Genomic DNA, 13,113 nt, shown 5'->3' on the forward strand with positions numbered 1-13,113 from the left:
TTCCTCACACTATAGACTGTAAAAATACTTTTAAAACCATGACTATAGAGAGACTCAACGAATACAGCAAAAGTCTGCTGTTTTTACGTGTATGTTTTAAGTTGTTATTCAGCACTGTCACCACTTTGTTCAACACCATCATAAGCCACAAAATGCGGGTTCTCCCAGCTTCCACAAGCGACAACCAGCGCTGCAGCTGCAATGAAGGAGTTTAAGCAAAGTGTTCAGGTCAGCTTGAGTTGTAATTATTAGCGGCTTCTGTCTTTTAATATCAAGGGATATTTCACTTTCTCTGGTCATAGGAGAAACATGAATTGGTGCATGAGGCTACTAGCTAGAACACTTTTCTCAGCGGAGGGAAGGAGGGTGGAGTAACGACGAGCCGGGTGAGAGGCAGCCATCAGTCCAGTAAAAAACATATTTAAACATTTTTTAAATAAGCAAATTATCATGCTTACTTAGCTGTGCCTCACAAGTAATACAACACATTATTACCAGTGTGATCATATACCTACATTTAAAAAATATAATTTCAAAATGGTCTGAGAAGAACAACATTGGCAGGGCAATTCAAGCAGAATTGCAGTGATACTGTATTGGGCCAATAGCCTGCTCCACAAACCTCATTGCTACAGAACTGTTTTTAATTGGTTAATGTTGCATAGGCTTCCGTTTTTTTAAGTCCTGTTTAAAAAAGATCTGAGCGGTAGATCTCGGCTTGCATTTTTGACTCAAAGTGATCTTGACTCAGACCACTGGCATACAGCATAGCACATATTTTATTCACTTCAGGATGAGGACATATAGTCTCTCTTTTAGCTTGCCGTGTCTGGATTTAGAAATAACATGAAGAGACTCTATAAGAGAGCAGACATATGTCTCCAGGGAAATATGAAGAGATAAATTATTACTTTGCTATGCAGTGAAAACAGCCTTACACTGCAATTTACGCACCTCACCTCTTATTACCATTTCTCAGAGGCTTGCAAAAGTAATCTGCTTAAAGAAACAAACTTAGGACTCTGATTTTAGTATGAACCAGACAAACCCTTGTTACAGTAGCATTTCCATAACACCTATCCCACTGTTACAAGATAATTGCCATATCTCTATATCTCCTTCGTAGGATGAAGAAAAATCCTTGACCGCATCTTTAGCTCAGTCAGCACTTTTGCTTTCCCTTGTAGATACAGCATCAATCCAAATGTATCCACTGAGGATATAGTGTAAGTATATATTGTGATAGATAACCAATCATTTAATCAAACAAATCAATCCCAACTGGCCAAGCCTCAGCGAGGAGCAAAACCCAACCAAGCCCTCCTCTCTCACCTGCATTCAGTTACATTTACATTCGGGGCTCCCGAGTGGCACAGCGGTCTAAAGGCACGGCATCTCAGTGCAAGAGGCGTCACGACAGTACCTGGTTTGAATCCAGGCTGCATCACATCCGGCCGTGATTGGGAGTTCCATAGGGCGGCACACAATTGGCCCAGCGTCATCCAGGTTTGGCGGGGGTAGGCTGTCATTGTAAATAATAATTTGTTCTTAACTGACTTGCCTAGTTAAATAAAAAATACAACTTTTTTTTACCTTGAGGGCAATTTGAATACATCCCAAGAGAGGAAATGGATTTCTACTATGGAGGCATCGATGCATAGCCTATGCCAGTAATGAAAGATGGAGGTTTACTCACAGTAAACATCATCTCAAGGTGAGTCAGAGGCTGAAACACATGACAAACACACTAACATTCCAGCCCAACCAAGGGTTTCCTACCATCCTCTTTTTCTGTTTTCCTTTTCAAAGTCAACACACACATGCATGTATGTACACACACACTCAGTTCCCTGGGGTATGATTGAGAGAGCATTTCGGGTGGATCATTCACAGACCAGCAGTGTGTTTGCTTTGGGTTTGTGTGCGATTTGTTCTTTAGCAGGACACCAACATCCATCTTGGCTGGAGGACATCACTCTCTCTTTACCTAATTCTCTCTGTTTGCTCTTGACACAGAGAGGAGGAAATGGTGTGTGTGTGTGTTTCTCTCTGAGATACAGTGGAGAGGACTGCTCTTCTTAACCACAAAGCACATTTTTGATGAATCACGTGGTGTACACTGACAAACAGTCAGTATGATTTACGCCCCCAAAGGCACCAGCACACAGACCATGCTCGGCTGGTTAGAGACCAAACGTGACTGCCTAGAGCAGACTATGCCATTTTCAGCAGTAGGTTTACAATCAGCAGTGTGGGAAAACCTAGTGAATCTATATGGGTTTTTAGAAGTCACGGCTTACACTCCTATTAAAGAATTCAAGAAGTTAAGAGCAGGTTGAGAGCTTCAAGTTCCTTGGTGCCCACATCACCAACAAACTAACATGGTTAGTTTCATGACAGTCATGAAACGGTCACGACAAAACCTATTCCCCCTCAGGAGACTGAAAAGATTTGGCATGGGTCCTCAGATCCTCAAAAAGGTTCTACAGCTGCACCATCGAGAGCATTCTGACTAGTTGCATCACTGCCCGGTATGGCAACTATTCGGCCTCTGACCGTAAGGCACTACAGAGGGTATGTAAGGGCGTTCGTCTGTAGGAGGAGGAGAAGCGGACCAAAGCGCAGCGTGGTGGTTGTTCATATTTTAATAAATCACTACACATGAACAAACTAACGAAAACAAGAAATGTGAGAACGCAAAACAGTCCTATCCTGTGACGACAAACACAGTGACAGGAACAATCACCCACAAACACACAGTGAAACCCAGGCTACCTAAGTATGATTCTCAATCAGAGACAACTAATGACACCTGCCTCTGATTGAGAACCATACTAGGCCGAAAACATAGAAATGCCCCAAAACATAGAAAAACAAACAGACTGCCCACCCAACTCACGCCCTGACCATACTAAATAAATACAAAACAACAGAAATAGAGGTCAGAACGTGACAGTACCCCCCCCCCAAAGGTGCGGACTCCGGCCGCAAAACCTTGACCTATAGGGGAGGGTCTGGGTGGGCGTCTGTCCGCGGTGGCGGCTCTGCCGCGGGACGCGGACCCCACTTCACCATTGTCTTAGTCCGCCTTATTGTCCGCCTCCCTGGCTTACTCACCATGGCCACCCCTCTCAATGACCCCACTGGACAGAGGGGCTGCTCGGGACAGAGGGGCAGCTCAGGACAGAGGTGAAGCAGCTGCTCGGGACAGAGGGACAACTGCTCGGGACAGAGGGGCAGCTGCTCGGGACAGAGGGGCGATAGCAGCACGGGACAGAGGGGCGGCAGCTGCTCGGGACAGAGGGGCGGCAGCTGCTCGGGACAGAGGGGCAGCTGCTCGGGACAGAGGGACAGCTGCTCGGGACAGAGGGACAGCTGCTCGGGACAGAGGGACAGCTGCTCGGGACAGAGGGGCGGCAGCAGCTTGGGACAGAGGGGCGACAGCTGCTCTGGACAGAGGGGCAGCTGCTCGGGCGGCCCCTGGCTGACTGACGGCACTGGCGGCCCCTGGCTTACTGGCGGCCCCTGGCTGACTGGCGGCACTGGCGGCCCCTGGCTTACTGGCGGCCCCTGGCTTACTGGCGGCCCCTGGCTGACTGGCGGCACTGGCGGCCCCTGGCTGACTGGCGGCACTGGCGGCCCCTGGCTGACTGGCGGCCCCTGGCTGACGGGCGGCACTGGCGGCCCCTGGCTGACGGGCGGCACTGGCGGCCCCTGGCTGACGGGCGGCACTGGCGGCCCCTGGCTGACGGGCGGCACTGGCGGCTCCTGGCAGACGGGCGGCACTGGCGGCTCCTGGCAGACGGGCGGCACTGGCGGCTCCTGGCAGACGGGCGGCACTGGCGGCTCCTGGCAGACGGGCGGCGTTGGCGGCGCTGGGCAGACGGACGGCGCTGGCGCCGCTGGGCAGACGGGAAGCTCAGCTGGCGCTGGGCAGACGGGAAGCTCAGCTGGCGCTGGGCAGACGGGAAGCTCCGGCAACGGTGGAGAAGAGGAAGGCCCTGGTAGCGCCGGAGAGGCGGGAGACTCCGGCAGCGGCGCCGGACAGGCGGGAGGCTCCGGCAGTGGCGCCGGACAGGCGGGAGGCTCCGGCAGAGGCGCCGGACAGGCGGGAGGCTCCGGCAGCGGCGCCGGACAGGCGGGAGGCTCCGGCAGAGGCGCCGGACAGGCGGGAGGCTCCGGCAGAGGCGCCGGACAGGCGGGAGGCTCCGGCAGCGGCGCCGGACAGGCGGGAGGCTCCGGCAGAGGCGCCGGACAGGCGGGAGGCTCCGGCAGCGGCGCCGGACAGGCGGGAGGCTCCGGCAGAGGCGCCGGACAGGCGGGAGGCTCCGGCAGAGGCGCCGGACAGACGGGAGGCTCCGGCAGCGGCGCCGGACAGGCGGGAGGCTCCGGCAGCGGCGCCGGACAGGCGGGAGGCTCCGGCAGAGGCGCCGGACAGGTGGGAGGCTCCGGCAGCGCTGGAGAGGAGGAAGCCCCTGTAAGGATGGGCCGGAGAGACAGCCTGGTACGGGGGGCTGCCACCGGAGGGCTGGTGCGTGGAGGTGGTGACTGATAGACCGGGCCGTGAAGGCGTACTGGAGATCTTGAGAGCAGGGCTGGCACCAACCGCCCTGGCTGGATCTTCACCCTAGCCCGGCAGATGTGGGGAGCTGGGATGTAGCGCACCGGGCTAAGCACGCGTACTGGGGACACCGTGCGCACAACTGCATAACACGGTGCCTGACCAGCACCACGCCCGCCACAGTTAGCACTGCTAGGAGCACTGTAGTGCTGAGATGGCACAGGACGTGCAAGGCTAGGGAGATGCACAGGAGGCCTGGTGCGTGAGGCTGGCACAGTCTTCACCAGACCCCTCGCACGCACCTCAGGATGAGTATGGAGAGCTGACCCCGGTGCCATTAAATCCCTGACACGCTCCGTCGGGCGAATGTCGTGCCTCATGCACCAAACCAGCAAGTCCCTCATATCACTCTCCTCCAATTTCCCCATTAACTCCTTCACAGTCTCTGCTTCGCTCACCTCCAACACCAGCTCTGGTTCTGAGCTCCTCCTTGGCTCCTCACGATAAACGGGGGGAGTTGGCTCAGGTCTGACTCCTGACTCTGCCACACTCCCCCTGTGCCCCCCCCCCAAGAAATTTTTGGGGGTGACTCTCGGGCTTCCATCCGCTCTGCCGTGCTAGTTCCTCATAATGCCGCCTCTCTGCTTTTGCTGCCTCCAGCTCGGCCTTGGGGCGGCAATATTCTCCTGGCTCTGCCCAGGGTCCTTTCCCGTCTAGAATCTCCTCCCAAGTCCATCTCTCCAAGTAGTGCAGCCTCTCCCACTGCTGATTTTGCTGCTGCTGCTGTTGCTCCTCCTGCTGCTGCTTTTGCTGCTGCTGCTGTTGCTCCTGCTGCACCAGTCGCTTCTCCTGCTGCTGCTGTTGCTGCTGCCTCTGTTTACCACGCCGCTTGGTCCTTGGTAGGTGGGTGATTCTGTAAGGGCGTTCGTCTGTAGGAGGAGGAGAAGCGGACCAAAGCGCAGCGTGGTGGTTGTTCATATTTTAATAAATCACTACACATGAACAAACTAACGAAAACAAGAAATGTGAGAACGCAAAACAGTCCTATCCTGTGACGACAAACACAGTGACAGGAACAATCACCCACAAACACACAGTGAAACCCAGGCTACCTAAGTATGATTCTCAATCAGAGACAACTAATGACACCTGCCTCTGATTGAGAACCATACTAGGCCGAAAACATAGAAATGCCCCAAAACATAGAAAAACAAACAGACTGCCCACCCAACTCACGCCCTGACCATACTAAATAAATACAAAACAACAGAAATAGAGGTCAGAACGTGACAGGGTAGTGCGAACGGCCCACTACATCACTATGGCCAAGCTTCCTGCCATCCAGGACCTCTATACCAGGCGGTGTCAGAGGAAGGCCCTAAAAATTGTCAAACTCCAGCTACCCTAGTCATAGACTGTTCTCCCTGCTACCACACGGCAAGCTGTACCAGAGCGCCAAGTCTAGGTCCAAGAGGCTTCTAAACAGCTTCTACCACCAAGCCATAAGACTCCTGAACATCTAGTCAAATGGCTACCCAGACGATTCGCATTGCCCCCCCCACACCATTGCCACTCTCTGTTGTCATCTATGCATAGTCACTTTAATTAACTCTACCTACATACTACCTCAACTAACCGGCACCCCCGTGTATATATTGTTATTTTTTACTGCTGCTCTTTAATTACTTGTTACTTTTATCTCTTATTCTTATCCGTATTTTTTGAAACTGCACTGTCGGTTAGGGGCTCATAAGTAAGCATTTCACTGTACTGAATACTGTTGTATTCGGCGCATGTGACTAATAAAATTTGATTTGAAGTCCAAGAAGACCACATAGTATGTGATGAGTAGGTCCAAGTTCATTCCTAAGGCATCTAAAGTAGAGCACTTCCTCATGTTAACAGTTAATGACTTCCTCTGTGATTCAAGACTCATCTGCATGTTTTCATTATCTACTCAATCTGCAGGTGCACTCCCAGTGAATCACAAGTGGGCTGCCTGTGTCTGACACAGGAGACAGGCTCTCTCGCTCTCCTTCTCTCTCCCCCTTTCTCTCTCTGATACCCTACTATATCTATTGCTCTGCTTCCCTCGCCCCACCTCTCCCTCTTTCAGAGATGTAAACTGGTGAGGGCCCAAAAAGGTGCAATATGTTTTTGCTGAGAAACTACATTTTATTTTTTACACATCTACCAATAGATGCCCTTCTTTGTGAGGCATTGAAAAACCTCCATGGTCTTTGTGGTTGAATCTGTGTTTGAAATGCACTTCTTGATTGAGGGAACTTACAGATCATTATGTGTGGGGTACAGAGATGAGGTAGTTACTCAAAAATCATGTTAACCACTACTATTGAACATAGAATGAGTCCATGCAACTTATTGCTAATCACATTTCTACTCCTGAAATTATTTAGTCTTACCATAACATTCAGTACTCAGTACTTTCATTTGTTTGATTCATTTCAAAAAATGTCTACAAACAAAATTCCACTTTGCCATTATGGGGTATTGTGTGTAGATCAGTGACACAAAATCTCAATTGAATCAATTTAAAATTCAGGCTCTAACACAACAAATGTGGGAAAAGTAAAGGAGTGTGAATAATTTCTGAAGGCACTGTAACTAGGCTCTCAAAGAAAGGCCTTATGATAACAATTACATACAGTGTTTCATAAATAATTACATTTTAGAGGCTAATAAGGCTGGTGGAACCGTTCCTAGATATTTATAGGAAGAACCCTCCAAAGATAAAATGTTTCTTGGTGTCTGCACACCCCAGCTCGCCATCATGGGTCCAGGGGCCAACTGGGACAAAAATTCATCCCTGGCATTTAAGCCACATAAGCCCACATCACTGTGCACTCACTGCACGCACCCCCCATAGTGCTCCTCTTTTTTCAATCAGGTATTTTTTAACTAGCTCATGTTTAAGACAAATACAACACATAAAAGCACCACCGGAGATACAACTTACCACTATAACTGTGCCTCTCTTGCCTCCCTGTTGTGCAGTCTGTCGCTGCATTTTCTCTGCCTGCCTGTCTGTCTCTGATTCACCTTGTTCTCCTCTGCTGTCACTGTCTGTCATTCCTAAGTGCTATTACATACAGTATAGAGCCAACAAATGAAGGAACTGACAGTACATCTGTGTCTTTGTTTCCTTCCTAGCTCAAATGCACTCACCTATGAGCTATCTGGTACCAGAAGACCATGGGTCCACACTACCTGTGCTGGGCCCAGCAACATCCTAGAGTAACACTTAATTTTAAGGGTCCATAATAAACCATTTATAAGGCATTTACAAACTGTTTGCTCACCATATATTATATCATTACTCCCATATTTTGCAAATGTTAGTAAGCTAGCTATTCACACATCACCGGTCAGCCAAATGCACAATGTAGACAATTATGACAACAAAAATTGCGCAAAAGTCATAAAGAAAAGACTGACTCATGGACAGCCAGCCGTATCCATAAAAAATACAGTACCAGTCAAAAGTTTGGACACCTACTCAAGTGTTTTTCTTTAATAATAGTGAAGACATAAAAACTATGAAATAACACATGAAATCATGTAGTAACCAAAAGTGTTGAACAAATCAAAAAATATTTTCTATTTGAGATTCTTCAAAGTAGCCACCCTTTGCCTTGATGACAGCTTTGCACTCGCTTGGCATTCTCTCAAATAGCTTCATGAGGTAGTCACCTGGAATGCAGGTGTGCCTTGTTAAAAGTTAATTTGTGTTATTTATTTCCTTAATGCGTTTGAGCCAATCAGTTGTGTTGTGACAAGGTAGGGTTAGTATATAGAAGATAGCCCTATTTTGTAAAATACCAAGTCCATATTATGGCAAGAACAGCTCAAATAAACAAAGAAATGACAGTCCATCATTACTTTAAGACATGAAGGTGTCACGGCCATTAAAAGAAGAGGACCAAGGTGCAGCGTGGTGAGTGTATATTTTCTCTTTATTTGGAAAATGACGCCGAACAAAACAATAAACACTACAAAAACAAACCGTGATGCTAAAGGCTGTGTGCCCTAAACAAAGTCAACTTCCCACAACCACAGGTGGGAAAAAGGGCAGCCTAAGTATTGTTCTCAATCAGAGACAACGATAGACAGCTGTCCCTGATTGAGAACCCTACCCGGCCAAAACATAGAACTACACAACATAGAACACCCACCCCAACTCACGCCCTGACCAAACCAAAATAGAGACATAAAAAGGTCAGGGCGTGAGTTGGGGTGGGTGTTCTATGTTGTGTAGTTTTATGTTTTGGCCGAATAGGGTTCTCAATCAGGGACAGCTGCCAGAAGGTCAGTCAATCCAGAAAATTTCAAGAACTCTGAAAGTTTCTCAAAGTACAGTCGCAAAAACCATCAAGTGCTATCATGAGACTGGCTTTCATGAGGACCGCCATAGGAAAGGAAGACCCAGAGTTACCTCTGCTACAGGGGATTAGTTCATTAGAGTTACCAGCCTCAGAAATTGCAGCCCAAATAAATGCTTCACAGAGTTCAAGTAAAAGACATCTCAACATCAACTGTTCAGAGGAGATTACGTGAATCAGGCCTTCTTGGTCAAATTGCTGTAAAGAAACTAGAGGTTGACCGATTAGGATTTTTCAACGCCGATACCGATTATTGGAGGACCAAAAAAAGCTGATACTGATTAATCGGATGATACATACACATATATATATATGTAATAATGACAATTACAACAATACTGAATGAACAATATATAATACAAATAAAATCTATTTAGTCTCAAATAAATAATGAAACATGCTCAATTTGGTTTAGATAATGCAACATCACAGTGTTGGAGAAGAAAGTACGAGTGCAATATGTGCCATGTAAAAAAGCTAACGTTCAAGTTCCTTGCACAGAACATATGAAAGCTGGTGGCTCAATATTCCCAGTTTTAGGTTATAGATATTATAAGAATTATGACGCATCAACTATTTCTCTCTATACCATTTGTATTTCATATACCTTTGACTATTGGATGTTTTTATAGGCACTTTAGTACTTTAATAGCCTAATCTCAGGAGTTGATAGGCTTGAAGTCATAAACAGCGCTGTGTTTCAAGCATTCGCTAAGAGCTGCTGGCAAACGCAGTAAAGTTTGAATGCTTACGAGCCTGCTGCTGCCTACCACTGCTTAGTCAGACTGCTCTATCAAATCATAGACTTAATTATAATAAACACAGAAATACGAGCCTTTGGTCATTATTATGGTCAAATCCGGAAACTATCATTTTGAAAAGAAAAACGGTTTATTCTTTCAGTGAAATACGGAACCGGAACCGTATTTATCGAACAGATGGCAACCCTAAGTCTAAATATTGCTGTTATATTGCACAACCTTCAATGTTATCTCATAATTATTTACAATTCTGGCAAATTAGTTCGCAATGAGCCAGGCGGCCAAAACTGTTGCATATACCCTAACTCTGCGTGCAATGAATGCAAGAGAAGTGACACAATTTCCCTAGTTTAATATTGCCTGCTAACATGAATTTCTTTTAACTAAATATGCAGGTTTAAAAATATATACTTCTGTGTATTGATTTTAAGAAAGGCATTGATGTTTATGGTTAGGTACATTCGTGCAACGATTGTGCTTTTTTCGTGAATGCACTTTTGTTAAATCATCACCCGTTTGGCAAAGTAGGCTGTGATTCGCAGATAAATTAACAGGCACCGTATTGATTATATGAAACGCAGGACAAGCAAGTTAACCTAGTAATAGCATCAACCATGTAAAGTTAACTAGTGATTATGTGAAGATTGATTGTTTTTTATAAGGTAAGCTTAATGCTAGCTAGCAACTTACCTTGGCTCCTTGCTGCACTCGCGTAACAGGTGGTCAGCCTGCCACGCAGTTTCCTGGTGGAATGCAATGTAATCGGCCATAATCGGCGTCCAAAAATGCAGATTACTGATTGTTATAACTTGAAATCGGCCCTAATTAATCTGCCATGCCGATTAATCGGTCGACCTCTAAAAGAAACCACTACTAAAGGACACCAATAAGAAGACGACACTTGCTTGGGCCAAGAAACACGAGCAATGGACATGGTGGAAATATGTTTGTTGGTCTGATGAGTCAAAATTTTAGAGATTTTTGGTTCCAACCGCAGTGTCTTTGTGAGATGCAGAGTAGGTGAACGGATGATCTCTGCATATGTGGTTCCCACCGTGAAGCATGGAGGAGGAGGTGTGATGGTTTGGGGGTGCTTTGCTGGTTACACTGTCTGGGATTTATTTAGAATTCAAGGCAAACTTAACCAGCATGGCTACCACAGCATTCTGCAGCTACACGCCATCCCATCTGGTTTGCGCTTAGTGGGACTATTATTTCCCTGCATCCAGGTGGAGACCTACTACCAGCAGGAACATGGAACACTCCATGTCTGTAAGTCATGCATATTTAAAGAAAAAATATATATATTTATAGCTAATACTCCACTTGCATGAGGATTGGAGAAGCCCTATAAACCTGTCTACTCCTGGAGTAACTCCCTGTCAGAGATACTGTGATTAGAGGGTTTTGCAGGAGGCCCTGGGAGGTCAGGGGTGAGGGCTTAGGTGTCAGGGGGAGTGAGAGCGAAGTTACAGAGTAAGGCTACTTTCAAACCAAAATGCATGAAACGCATGTCCAACGAGGTTGTTTGGTGGGGAAGAATGCTGTTTTTACGTTTTTAATTGGTTGATGGATCGTCTCGATGGATCCCCCCACACCCAATTTGTCTGATTTGACCCTTATAGTCCTCAATCAACAATGTAAATGTAAATGTATCTTTATATATCTCTCTACAGGTGCAACAGAGAGAATATTCCAAGGACCTCCAGAGCCTTCATATCAACTACATGTAATCTCTCCAGAGCGCAGAGAAGTAAGCTCTGCTGGTGGTAATATACTTTATGCAAACCTCCTACACTACGGCGGTGTGATCATAAACCGGGTGATTCGAGCCCTGAATGCTAGTTGGCTGACAGATGTGGTATATCAGACCGTATACCACGGGTATGACAAAACATGTATTTTTACTGCTCTAATTATGTTGGTAACCAGTTTATAATAGCATTAAGGCACCTCGGAGTTGTGGTATATGGCTAATATACCACGGTTAAGGGCTGTATCCAGGCTCTCTGTGTTGAGTCATGCATAAGAACAGCCCTTAGTCTCCCAGACTTTTATTAAAACTAATGTGTCGTCCCCCTATTCCCAGGTGAGTCGACTGGGCCATGGAACTCAAGAGCAGCACATCAAAAACCTGCCACCCTGTTGTCAGCAAACAGTTCCCTGAGGAAGGATGCCACTGTCAAGGCTTCAAATTGTCAAATTTGAAATAAAGTTAGGTATAAACAACTTATTTTCATTTTTTGGAAGGTTACAAAAAATGTACTTATCCTGTTATTTTTACTAACTACTCTTGTGACTTGTAGATTTTCTCTATCAAGACAACACTTAGAGCATATGATTCAAAAGGGTTAATATCAATGAAAGTCTCCTATCAAGGGTGAATACATTTTCATTCATGTATATGCGGCAGGGTAGCGGTTAGAGCTTTGGACTAGTAACCGGAAGGTTGCAAGTTCAAATCCCCGAGCTGACAAGGTAATCTGTCGTTCTGCCCCTGAACAGGCAGTTAACCCACTGTTCCTAGGCCGTCATTGAAACTAAGAATTTGTTCTTAACTGACTTGCCTAGTTAAATAAAAAAGGTAAAAATAAAATATAAAGACATCACACAGGTGTGCGAACTAAATATACATCCCAGGCAAGACTGAAAAATAGGATAAATAGGGTGCGTTTAGACAGGCATCCCAAGTCTGATCTTTTTTCACTAATTGGTCTTTTGACCAATCAGATCATCTCTGAAAAAAATCTGATGTAAAAAAAAAATATGTATATGTGATTGGTCAAAAGACCAATTAGTGAAAAAAAGATCAGAACAGGGCTACCAGTCTAAACACAGGCAGGGCCAAGTTAATATAAGTCTGTTCTTGTGTTCGTAGCAGTTTGTATGAATTTAAGTAGGTACATAAATCTAATTATATTGGTCACATACACATGGTTAGCGAGTGTAGCAAAATGCTTGTGCTTCTAGTTCCGACAGTGCAGCAATATCTAACAAGTAATCAAAAAATTCCACAACAACTACCTAATACACACAAATGTAAGTAAAGGAATGGAATAAGAATATATACATATAAATATATGGATGAGCAATGACCGAGCGGCATAGGCAAGATGCAATAGATGGTATAAAATACAGTATATACATATACATATGAGATGAGTTTTGCAAGATATGTAAACATTATAGTGGCATTATTAAAGTGTCTAGTGATCCATTTATTAAAATGGCCCACAATTTCAAGTCTATATGTAGGCAGAAGCCTCACTGTGTTAGTGATGGCTGTTTAACAGTTGGATGGCCTTGAGATAAAGCTATTTTTTCAGTCTCTCGGTCCCAGCTTTGATGCACCTGTACTGACCTCGCCTTCTGGATGGTAGAGGGGTGAACA

At 46.1% G+C, this 13,113-nt stretch overlaps 1 protein-coding gene and 1 long non-coding RNA gene across 5 annotated transcripts in view; one reads left to right on the forward strand and one right to left on the reverse strand.

Annotated features, from left to right (window-relative positions):
• epb41l4a (erythrocyte membrane protein band 4.1 like 4A) overlaps positions 1–13,113 on the reverse strand; it is an 87,434-nt gene that overhangs the window by 55,045 nt on the left and 19,276 nt on the right. The window lies entirely within an intron of this gene.
• LOC110523904 (uncharacterized) lies at positions 1,600–11,951 on the forward strand. The gene is made up of 3 exons (XR_002473506.3): positions 1,600–1,714; positions 11,399–11,475; positions 11,812–11,951. It is a non-coding gene; the product is annotated as an uncharacterized LOC110523904 (long non-coding RNA).

This window comes from Oncorhynchus mykiss, chromosome 5 (genome assembly GCF_057628025.1).
Source record: "Oncorhynchus mykiss isolate SJ-2025 chromosome 5, ASM5762802v1, whole genome shotgun sequence".
Classification (NCBI taxonomy): domain Eukaryota; kingdom Metazoa; phylum Chordata; class Actinopteri; order Salmoniformes; family Salmonidae; genus Oncorhynchus; species Oncorhynchus mykiss.